Raw genomic sequence first — 11626 nt, 5'->3', positions numbered from 1 at the left:
ATTGTAATTTAGAAAATGAGAAGTAATAGAAGAGGAATCCAAAAACAATTGGCATGTCTCTGCGTCTTGTTGAACGAAAATCCCCTATGGGGAGATACAAAAGACTCACTAGCGCCAACTAGAGGATAAATCCAGAACCAACCAATTTATCCCTTAACGCCCAGATCTACTTTACTGAAGAAAATGTTCCATGTAGTTTGTATCTCGTTCTCTAGATATTACACACCTTAACTTCATTTTACTTAAGTTTTGACTTTTTCTGAAAATATTAAAATGACATATTGAATGTATGTGATATTTAATTAAAGCTAAATCAGTTAATAAAAAAACTTAGATCTGGATTTGACAGAAAATACAAATAACGAATCGTTTCAATACTTTTCACAAACCAGTAATCACTCGTCTGTTTTAGTGTCGAATTCACCCATTGAAAACGCATACAAAAAAATCACTATACAGTGAAACGTAATTCCATTATTGTTTAGTTAGGTACACGAAAGCAGGAATTCGACTCCACAACTGAGGCTTCCTTTTGGGTTTCTGTTTTGCTCTCTTGTTCATGTTTACGTGCAGACTTTTTTTTTTCAACGGGGGGATTTACCTGATACCGGAAGATTTCTGGATGGCGGTTATTTTTGGATGTATTCAGATTCCATACCGGCAGCAGCGGCATGATTTTCAAAAGGGGGACGAATTAGAAAGCGATGACATCAGGATTTGATTGGGAATAGCAATTGGAAATTGTGATACTGTTGTTTCATGAACTTCTAGAAGTAGGTAATTTCTAGTTTGTTGAAAAGGGGGGAAGTCATAGAACATTTTGTTGAATCAGAATCATGAGACGCTAACATTACGCGTTGAATACTTGTTTTCCGTTTGCGTATTTACTTATACGTTCCTAGTTATTTACTCTTGTAAATATCATTTATCATTGACCTTATGTACAAAGCGATGCCGGTTCATTTATACCGATGTGATTCATTTGTTTAAAGTTGCAACGCTTATGAATGTGTTCGTGTGTGGTGAATTAGTGCTTATAAGGTGGAAAGCTCTCACAGTATCGCTCAAACATTTCAGCACATCATTCTGAGGCATATGGCCAACTGCACTCTTCAACGAATATGGATTACCGTTGTATGGGGGAGTTGAACTGAATTGATCGCACTATCTCGTAGCAATCCTTTTCGATCCAGATTAATGTCTTAAACAAATGTGCAAAATTTGGTAGCGGTTGATTGCATTCACTCACTAGATATTGCACTCTTGGTTGTGAAGAGGGTCGTGTTGAAAGATCTCTATCCTGGGCGATTACCTGCACTCGTCTTGACCTGTGGATAGGACAAGTTTCTGTTGATTTCCTTGATTTCCTTGTTGAGGCTGCGCCGCTATGAGCATCTGGACCTGCCTCTGCTGCGATGTCCTGCTGGATTCCAATCTAACGCTTCTGCCCCTGCGTAGAGTGTGGCCGACCACCTCCACTTTCGCTCCAGGCTTTTGATGACATCGACGATGGAGCTCCACGATGGCATCTATTGATGAAGACCTGCAGCCATTGAGTATTCTCCGCTGATACACACCAGGTGTCAATGGCGTACAACAGCACAGATTTCACGTTCGAGTTGAAAATTCGGATGTTGGTGTGTTGACTAATTTGATCGTTTTTCCATACATTTGTAAACTCTCAAAAGCAGCCCTCGCCCTCTCGATCCGTGCACCTATTTCGATCTCGGTGCCGCCACTAATTGGTTACCAAGATATTAGAAGGTTTCATCATTCTCCATTGCTACCGTGAAGCTGGAGCGGTTGACCGTGTTTACATCCAACGATTTGGTCTTGTTGAAGTTGACGTTAAGACCTGCCGCCGAGAGGCGATCGACAAGATCATCGAGATTACTTTGCATATCAGAGCGCCGTTGAGCTGGGAGAGTAACGTCATCAGCCAGATCGTAGTCATTTAGGTTGCCACAACAACCCACGATTTTGTTCACGATCTCGTCAATTACGACGAGCAACAGTAGCGGTGATAGGATACATCCTTGCCTCACTCCAGCGATGACCCGGATGGGATCAGACTAAACTCCGTTGGGTAGTACTCTGCACGAAAATGTCTTGTACTGTGCTTCAATGAGGCCGATGATTTTCTCAGCGACACCCTGGCGCCAAGGACCACTTTGCAAAGACCTTTGAGATCAACTATCGCATACAGTCAGATCACCCGGATTCATATCGTCACGTTCAATGAGGTGCAAAATTGACAATAATTGATGTATCTTTGGTGTTGAAACAGGTCCCAAATTCGAACTCTTGGCAGATCATGCATCGAATTCTTCGTGGATCATGCTGAGATATTGATTTCCTGAGTGCTCGAGCCAGCGTTTCAGCTGGTTTGCTGGGTTGGAGAATAGCTATCGTATGGTCCAGATTCAGACGTGTCTTTCACGGGTATTGTAACATTCATCTTAATCCCACTAAGGCGACGTGACTTTGCAGTGGATTTTGAGAACGATACACACTACACAGTAACATAATGCCCCGCCAATTATCGCATACAGTCAGGTCACCCTTTTTTGGTACTTTCTTTAAGACGCGTTGCATTCAGTCGGCCGGAAATGTCGCGGTTTCCCATATGTTGCAGAATAATTGATGCAGCAGTTGTGCAGTTACTACGGGGTCAGCTTTGAGCATCTCGGCTGATATGCGATCGACCCCCGGAGTCGTATTCGATTTCATGCTGCGGTTTCTATCTCCAACAATGATGGAGCTTCGGTGTTGACACGTGTAATGTGTTGAACCCTTGTTGGCTGATCATGCTGAGGTGTTGATGGCGTGGCCGACACTTGAAAAAGGTTTCCAAAGTGCTCGAACCAGCGTTTCAACTGGTCAGCCGGGTCGGTCAGTAACTGTCGAGACGTGTCTTTCACGGGCATCGTAGCATTCATCTTAGTCCCACTAAGGCGACCGTAGAGGAGACGAATGTCGACTTTTGTCGGCTAAGGAGCCCGCCACGCTCTTTTGTCCCGTCTAAATGAGCGTTTCACTTCCTTCTCGAGAGCCGAATAGCGCTGACGGGCTACGGCTTTGGCTCCTCATGTATTCGCTCGCTCTATCGCGGCTTTGGCGTTCCTTCGCTCCTCTATCTTCTTCCAGGTATCATCTGTGATCCACTGCTTTCTACAGGTGCGCAGCTCACCCAAATTATTCGCGCCGGTGGCGATGAAGGCGTTCTTGATGGCACTTCATTGATCTTCTACGCTTCCGGAATATCCGCACTCCGCAGCTTGGTTCTCCAGCTCCTTGACGAAGGACCTTTTCATAGCTGCGTCTTCCAGTCGGTGTGTGTTGACCCGGCCGTTGCTCTCCGTTCTCGCTCATTTCTCGGATATCATGGCGTCCCATCACGTGCTCATAGCCTAAGTTGTCGGAACCAACCTTCTCGTTGACGTCGCCCATGAGGATCTTGATAGGGGCAGTTTATAAACCACGTGGACCAAAATTTGGCATTCTCAGACCCCCCCGCTCATCTCCCCTCGTAGACTTTTGTCCATACAACATTTTTGGAGCGTCCTATATACATTTTGTGTGATTTTCAGGAACTTTCTATAAAACATCAATGCATTTTTGTTCTTTTCCAACTAATTCCTCTGATATATGTTTTATTTTACTATTTTTCATTATTACAACTCGAAAACGGTAATTTGTTTACAAACGTAATTTAATGAAAAATCTCGATTTTAGGTAGGTATTTTATAAAACGGCTAATATCTCAAGAATAGTAGGCTTTGGAAATTTGACGTCTTCGGAAAAAAAATTCAGCATAAATAGCCGAACAACTTTTCCGAAGACACCATATCGCTAAAATGAAAGATGGCCAAAATGACTTATAGGACTTTTATGCGAATAACGTAAGAAAAATATTCTACCGTTCAGAATATTGACCTTGTTCATAGAAACATTTTCTCTGAAGATACCAAGTGTGGATCTCGACATCTCGACGAGCTAGAGGTTTTTTCCGCGTATTTTCAGTCCTGCCCCAGTGTGTGCCGTTCAGGTGCTGATCGAAGTGCTACTTCCACCTTTCGATCACCTCACGTCCGTCCGTCAAGAGGCCTCCGTCTTTATCCCTGCATATTTTGGCTCGCGGCAGCCGTTGCGGGATGCGTTGAGCTTCTGATAGAACTTCCGCGTTTCTTGGGAACGGCACATCAGTTCCATTTCTTCACACTCCGCTTCTTCCGGGCGGCGCTTTTTCTCCCGAAAGAGGCGGGTCTGCTGTTTCCGCTTCTGTTTGTAACATTCCACGTTCTGTCGAGTCCCTTGCTGCAGCATTACCGCCCTCGCTGCGTTCTTCTCCTCCAAAACCGTTCTGCACACTTCGTCGAACCATTCGTTCCGTCGATTCCATTCCACGTACCTGATGCTGCTCTCGGCTGCGTCGTTGATGGCTGCTTTCACTGTACTTCAGCAGTCCTATAGAGGGGCCTCATCGAGCTCGCCCTCGTCTGGCAACGCGGCCTCGAGATTCTGCGCGTATGCTGATGCGACATCCGGTCGCTTCAGTCGGTCTAGGTTGTACCGTGGCGGTCGCCGGTACCGTACATTGTTGATGACGAAGAGTTTTGGGCGCAGTTTGACCATCACCAGATAAGTCGATATTGGCGCCACGATAGGTCCTGACATCGATAATGTCGGAGAAGTGCCGTCCGTCAATCTCCAGGTGTAACGATACGGGAGGCTGTGTTGGAAAAAGGTGCTACGTATGGCCATATTTTTGAAGGCGGCGAAATCAATGAGTCGTAGGCCGTTTTCGTTCGTTTGCTGGTGGGTGCTGAACTTACCAATCGGTCTGAATTCCTCCTCCCGGCCTACCTGAGCGTTCAAATCTCCTATGATGATCTTGACGTCGTCGTGACTTGGGCAGCGATCGTACTCGCGTTCGAGCTGCGCGTAAAATGCGTCCTTGTCATCATCAGTGCATCTGAAGTATGGGCTGTACACGTATTTATGCTGAAGTATAAGAATCGGCCCTTGATCCGTAACCTGCACATTCTTTCGTCGATCGGCCACCAACCGATCACGCGCCTCTGCATATCACCCATCACGATGAAAGCTGTTCCCAGTTCGCGTGTGTTGCCGCAGCTCTGGTAGATGGTATGATTACCTCTAAACGTTCGCACCATGGATCCTGTCCAACACACCTCCTGCAGCGCTACGATGCCGAACCCGCGGTCCTTCAGTAGATCGGCGAGTATGCGGGTGCTCCCAATGAAGTTGAGAGATCGGCAGTTCCACGTACCGAGTTTCCAATCGCAAGTCCTTTTTGTTCGCTGGGGTCGTTGCCGTTGGTCTCGGTTCGTATTATTCTGTTGCTGATTTTCCGTTACAATGGTTTTTTACGGCTGGCTCGTAGGGCCAAAGTTCCCACCGGGGTTGTTTACCCAATCTTCCCTAAGGTTGCTCATAGTTTCCGGCCGGTACCACGAGGAGGTAGGGATAGGAGTTGCTGGGCAGAGGCTAGTGGATCACAATGGGATCTGAATTGCGCAGCACACCCAGCCTTTACCGTGCCGGCATTATAGGTTGGCGCGTAACATTGGATCACGATAAGGTTCCAAATGCATGTTCTGAATCTGGCCACAAATATCCTTTCATTAATAGGTTCTCACTTCATGAGCACTGAGCAGGAAACCAACTTCACGGCGACGAGGAGCGTGCTCGCTTTGTAGACCAGAGTGTAGCACAATTTGACCCGATGCCAATCTGTGTTCACCAAAGTTTGGCCAACAGACTCCATTTAGTCCTGGGATCTCAAGCTTCATACAGCATGCCTAATTGACTAGTTGTGCCAGTTAGCCCTGTTGAGCTAGGGCTAGTACATTCCAAGTTCCAATTTTTGTCGGTTGTTCCGTGCTAAAAGTCTTTGCCGTTAAATGAGTTCGTGAACTTTCGTAATTCATTTACAAATGTTGCAAAGAATTATTAAAAAAAAAACGGTAAAAACGTAGTCTAGAACACAATCAGCATATGTAGTTATCAGTACTATGGCAAATATATGGCTAGGTATGAATCAGCCAACATACAAATATTCGTCATTGCGTATATTCAACCAGAGATGACACAGTTGTTTGTCTGTTGATACAATCCTTAGCGTACCTGGCAAAGCGTGTAGCTTTTACTTCTAGTAGGGGATTGTGGGGTAAAATGGTCATTGCACATGATGAGAGACATCAAGAACAGCTATGGCATGATGAGAGACAGAACAGCTATGGCAGATTATGCACGAATACGGATTCCCGGATAAACTGATACGATTGATCAAGGCGACGATGGATCGAGTGATGTGCGTAGTTCGAGTATCAGGGACACTCTCGAGTCCCTTCGAATCTCGCAGAGGGTTACGGCAAGGTGATGGTCTTTCGTGCTTGCTGTTCAACATTGCTTTGGAGGGTGTAATAAGGAGAGCGGGGATAAACACGAGTGGGACGATTTTCACGAAGTCCGTTCAGTTGCTTGGTTTCGCCGATGATATTGATATTATTGCTCGTAAATTTGAGACGATGGCGGAAACGTATATCCGACTAAAGAGTGAAGCCAGGCGAATCGGATTAGTCATTAATGTGTCCAAGACAAAGTACATGATGGCAAAGGGCTCCAGGGAGGAATCACCGCGCCCGCCACCCCGAATTCATATCAACGGTGATTAAATCGAGGCGGTTGAAGAATTCGTGTACTTGGGCTCACTGGTGACCGCCGACAACGACACCAGCAGAGAAATTCAGAGGCGCATTGTGGCAGGAAATCGTTCTTACTTTGGACTTCGCAGAACTCTACGATCGAATAAAGTTCGCCGTAACACGAAGTTAACCATCTACAAAACGCTGATTAGACCGGTCGTCCTCTATGGGCACGAAACATGGTCTCCTCGTGGTGCGAAAAAGAAGGATTGAACGCAAATCCTTCTAAAATCACGATCGTACACATTCACAAATACAGTCAAGTATCTTGGAATATATCTTGACATTAAACTTACTTGGAATTTGCAGCTTGAATAACATTTATTTATTTATTTATTTATTTCGTCAACCGTTTGTAGACTACATACATACATAATTTGTTCTATATTCTATTGTATCGTACAGAGTTGAAATATTGTTTTAACTTTACGCGAGACATGGTCAAGTCGATAGATTCGTAATGCTTATTATAAATTAACATCATTCTATTGATTGGGCTGAATTTCGCATAATTTGTACGATGATGACTGACCGCAAATATGTTTCGATTTCTTAATTGTCGAGTCGGAGTATAAAAATTAAAACAGAATAGCAGATTGCTGCAATCTACACGTTGCGAAACAATGTCATTTACAAATGTTATCATAGCATATTCACGACGTTCCTTTAAAGTTTGTATGTTTATTAGCATACAACGTGATTCATAAGAAGGAAGTGGAAAAGTTGTCCATCTCAGTTTACGTAGAGCAAATAGCAAAAATTTCTTCTGCACCGATTCTATGCGTTCTTCATGAGTTTTCATAAATGGGGACCAAACAATACTACAATATTCAAGAATCGATCTCACATAAGAAATGTACAATGTTTTGATAGTGTATGGATCGTTAAAGTTGATACTAAATCGCTTTATGAACCCCAGCATGTTGGTAGCTTTATGAATTATTGTATTGTAATGATCGATAAAACTCATTTTAGTATCTAAGATCACACCTAAGTCTCTAACTCTTTCACATCGTTCAACGATTTGATCCCCTAAGGTCACACTAGTTATATGCTGGTTCCTTTTTCTACTAAAGGTGATAGAATTACATTTTTTAACGTTTAACTGAAGCCAACTTTTATTACACCATATGTAGAACAAACGTATTTCGTTTAGATATATACTAGTGTCTTCTTCACTTTTGATTTCCATGAAAATCTTCATATCATCTGCATAAATTAATATCTTTGAATGCTTGAATATATAATATGCGTCGTTCACATATAAAATGAAAAGAAGAGGACCTAAATGTGAACCCTGGGGGACACCAGACGTTACATTAATGGGTTGAGATTTGCTACCTTCGAAACGTACTGTTTGTTGTCTATTTGTTAAATATGATTGAATCCAAGAAAGCAGTTTATCATCAATTCCTATTTTCGAGAGTTTGAACAGCAATAAAGGGATATCTATGCGGTCAAAAGCTTTACTAAAATCAGTATATAGAGCCTCCACATAATTGCCGTGGTCCATAGCATTTACTGTGAAATTTACAAACTCTAGCAGGTTAGTTGCAGTTGAGCGGCCCTTGAAAAACCCGTGTTGAGAATTCGTTATTCTGTTTTTCACTTGATTAAACATTTTTTTATTAACAATGGATTCAAACAGTTTTGGGATACAAGAAATAATTGCAATTCCACGGTAATTTCGTACGTCGGACTTTTTTCCCGATTTATATATAGGGATTAAAAATGAGTTTTTCCAAATACTGGGAAATGCAGATGATTCAAGGGACATGTTAAATAGCCAAAATAGAGGAGATGTCAACTCAATTGCAAGAGTTTTCATAAATACTGGGGGAATTCCGTCCGGTCCTGATCCTTTTGAAGCGTCCAAACTTTTTAAACCTGTTAAAACGTCCTCCACATTGATATGACTTACATGAACATCTCTTGAAAATGAGGGCATGAATGAAAAATATTCTAGATCACGATCATTCTCGGAGAAAGTCGTATAGATATCTTGGAAAAATATAGCGAAGAGATCGCAAATCTCCTTAGAGGTTTCAGCCGTTTTTTCATCTAATATCATTTTTGAGGGGAAATTACTTGATTTTGATTTAGTCTTAACATAATTGAAGAAATTTTTTGGACAAGACTTGATTTCGTTCTCAGTTTTCGCATTATACTCTTCGAGTGTTATACTGATGGCTGTATTTAATTGGTCACATATTTCCAAATATTTTTGTAGATTTTCATCAGTGTTATTCTTCTTATACATTTTGTGAGCTTTTTGCTTCCGGTTTCTTAAATTTATGATATTTTTGTTGAACCAGACTGGATGTTTAAAATTTCCATGACGCCTTTTCATTTTAGTAGGAACTTCTTTGTCGATTATTTCATATAATATTTTATAGAAGGTACCAACCGCATTTTCAATATTATCTTCACTTTTCAAGATTGATTGCCAGTCTACCACATTTAATTTATGCTTTATGTTGTCATAGTTTGCTTTATGGTATTCGAATACTTCCTCATATTCATAGTCATTAGATCTTGGAATGTTGTGGACGAATAGAGAATATTCTATGGCAGTATGAAATGCTTCATTTTTCCATAGAGGAGAAACACATGCATTAACGCAGAAATCCTCGTTAACATTGGTCAATAATAAATCCAGGTAACAATTTTGTTGATTTTTTAAATTATTTATTTGATTTAATCCCATAATGGCAATTTTGTCGAACACAAATTGTAATGTTTCGTTGTCCCCAACAACTGGTAACAAAATACCTTCGTTGTCTATGTCTGGTATAAAATCAGCATTGCGTTGATTAAAATCACCGTATATGTGGAGTTTTATTTCTGGGGGTAGCTGTGATAAAATTTCGTCAGCGTTAGCGAAAAAGACTTCATATGCCGTTTTATTTGCAAAATCTGGAGGAAAATAAACTGATGCAAATACATGTGTTTCACCCGCAATACAAGTTTTAACCCAAACATGTTCAAACTCCTTAACTTTCGATGAGTTTATCAATTCCGAGTTGAATTTAGAGGACACTGCAATAACAACTCCACCTCCTGACTTTCTTTGTGACAATTGTAAATTGCGGTCGTCTCGAAAAACATTAAAATCACTTCCAAAAACTTCTTCACTCTTTATGCCTTCATCCCAACTTGTTTCAGTACCGAGAACAACTGAAAAAGATGAACTTAATAAATTTTTATGAATCTGCTTGATTTTCAACGAGCTTCTCATACGATTAAAATTTTGACAGTATATTAGAATTTCATTGGTATGAGATTGAGAAGAAGTTTTTGAAAGATTGTCATTATTGATTGCGTTAATACCTGAAGATATCTGACAACATTCTGTCTCTAGCGTCAAATTATTCAAAAACTCGATTGTTGACAGGAACACGATGAGCAATAATTACTGAAAGAATTCCGCATCGCCGGGCCTAATGTCCTATTACAGCTGGTAGAAGAACTCGTTTGCGGGAGTTGGCAGTCTGCACGAATCGGATTTAATATCTCACCTCTATGGAACTTTACGCCTCGGTGCGCCGAAGGTGGCTTTGAGAATGCTACTTTCGCTGCTGCTAGCAGGTCCTTATCCAGTGGAAGAGTTTGCGCATCATGATGGCGGGAATGGTTTTTTGTGCTCCTGTTACTATTGTGGCGGGACGGGCGAAGTCTAGTGGTGTCATCGTCTATATTGCTTCGATGTCTGTCGTCATGATTATAGTTATGAAAATAGCTTGGCGGTGATTCATTGTTGTTTGTTGCCATTTTCCTTTGGCGATTTTTTAACATTTTTCTTCTATTCTTTGCTTTATCGGCAGCTTTTTGCTGTAGTTTACGACGTTGCTTCCGTTCATCATAGTCAGTCCAGTCATTTCTCCAGATTGTTTTAGATCCTAAGGTTCGCCATCCTGATTGGGCTTTGGGTGAGCTCTTTGCAAAAGTTGGATCGCGATTCAGCTCATTAGCCAAACTGTCTGGTGAATCCGATGAGATGTTTAATACATCCTTCGAATTTGCATCATTAAATTTGGAAAATCCTACGGACAACGTTTTAACTTCGTCCATAATTTCCATGATGACTTCTGACGGAAAGTCACCTGACGCTGATGCAATTGACAGAAAATCGTGACGATCGCTATTCATTTTTTCGATTATCCGTTCCACTGAATCACTTATATTTTGTTTGATAATATCCACAAAGCTTGAATTGCCCCTACGTACAATTTCGCCATTTTGGTCAGCGGTTTCCGTTGATGAAGGCTGTTGTGCCATGCTGCTCAAACCGTCCATAATGTTCCCGCATAGTTGTAAACTGTAAGGACACTATCTCGCATATTGTTGACAACAATCTGCTACAATGCCTGAATAATATCACATGTTGTTCGTCATCACATTAAGTGGTAGTGTGCGCATATTGTAGTAACCCATTTGGCATATTGTAATGGGCCATATCACAATATGGGGAATAGGCGGTTAAGTTAGGTTACAATAAAAAATCAGCATTTTTCTCGAACAAAATTTTTGCAATACTGTATGTCATAGTGTAGACCATTTTTTGCAAGGATAACTGTGAGCCAAATTGTTTAAAAGTTGTTCAACTATAAATTTGGCAGAAAATAACAACATTACGAGAAACAGTTAATGTATTGTGATACATGTTAAAATCAACAGTATACTGTATTGTCAGAGTCTGGTTTTACTATGCAAATATTGAAATAAAGCAATTTACTGATTCCTAACAACTGTTTTCGCAAACAATCTAAACCATGTTTCAATTTAATCATCAAATGAAAGTGAATGCCAAAAACAATGAAAAAAATGAGATTTTAATTTGTTTGCGAAAACAGCTGCTAGAAATAAGCAAATTGCTTCGAAAATAACTACTAAAA

The sequence above is a fragment of the Aedes albopictus genome, chromosome 3, assembly GCF_035046485.1.
Source record: "Aedes albopictus strain Foshan chromosome 3, AalbF5, whole genome shotgun sequence".
NCBI classification, from domain to species: Eukaryota; Metazoa; Arthropoda; class Insecta; order Diptera; family Culicidae; genus Aedes; species Aedes albopictus.
The sequence above is the reverse complement of the archived record's forward strand: the minus strand, read 5'-3'. Positions refer to the sequence as shown.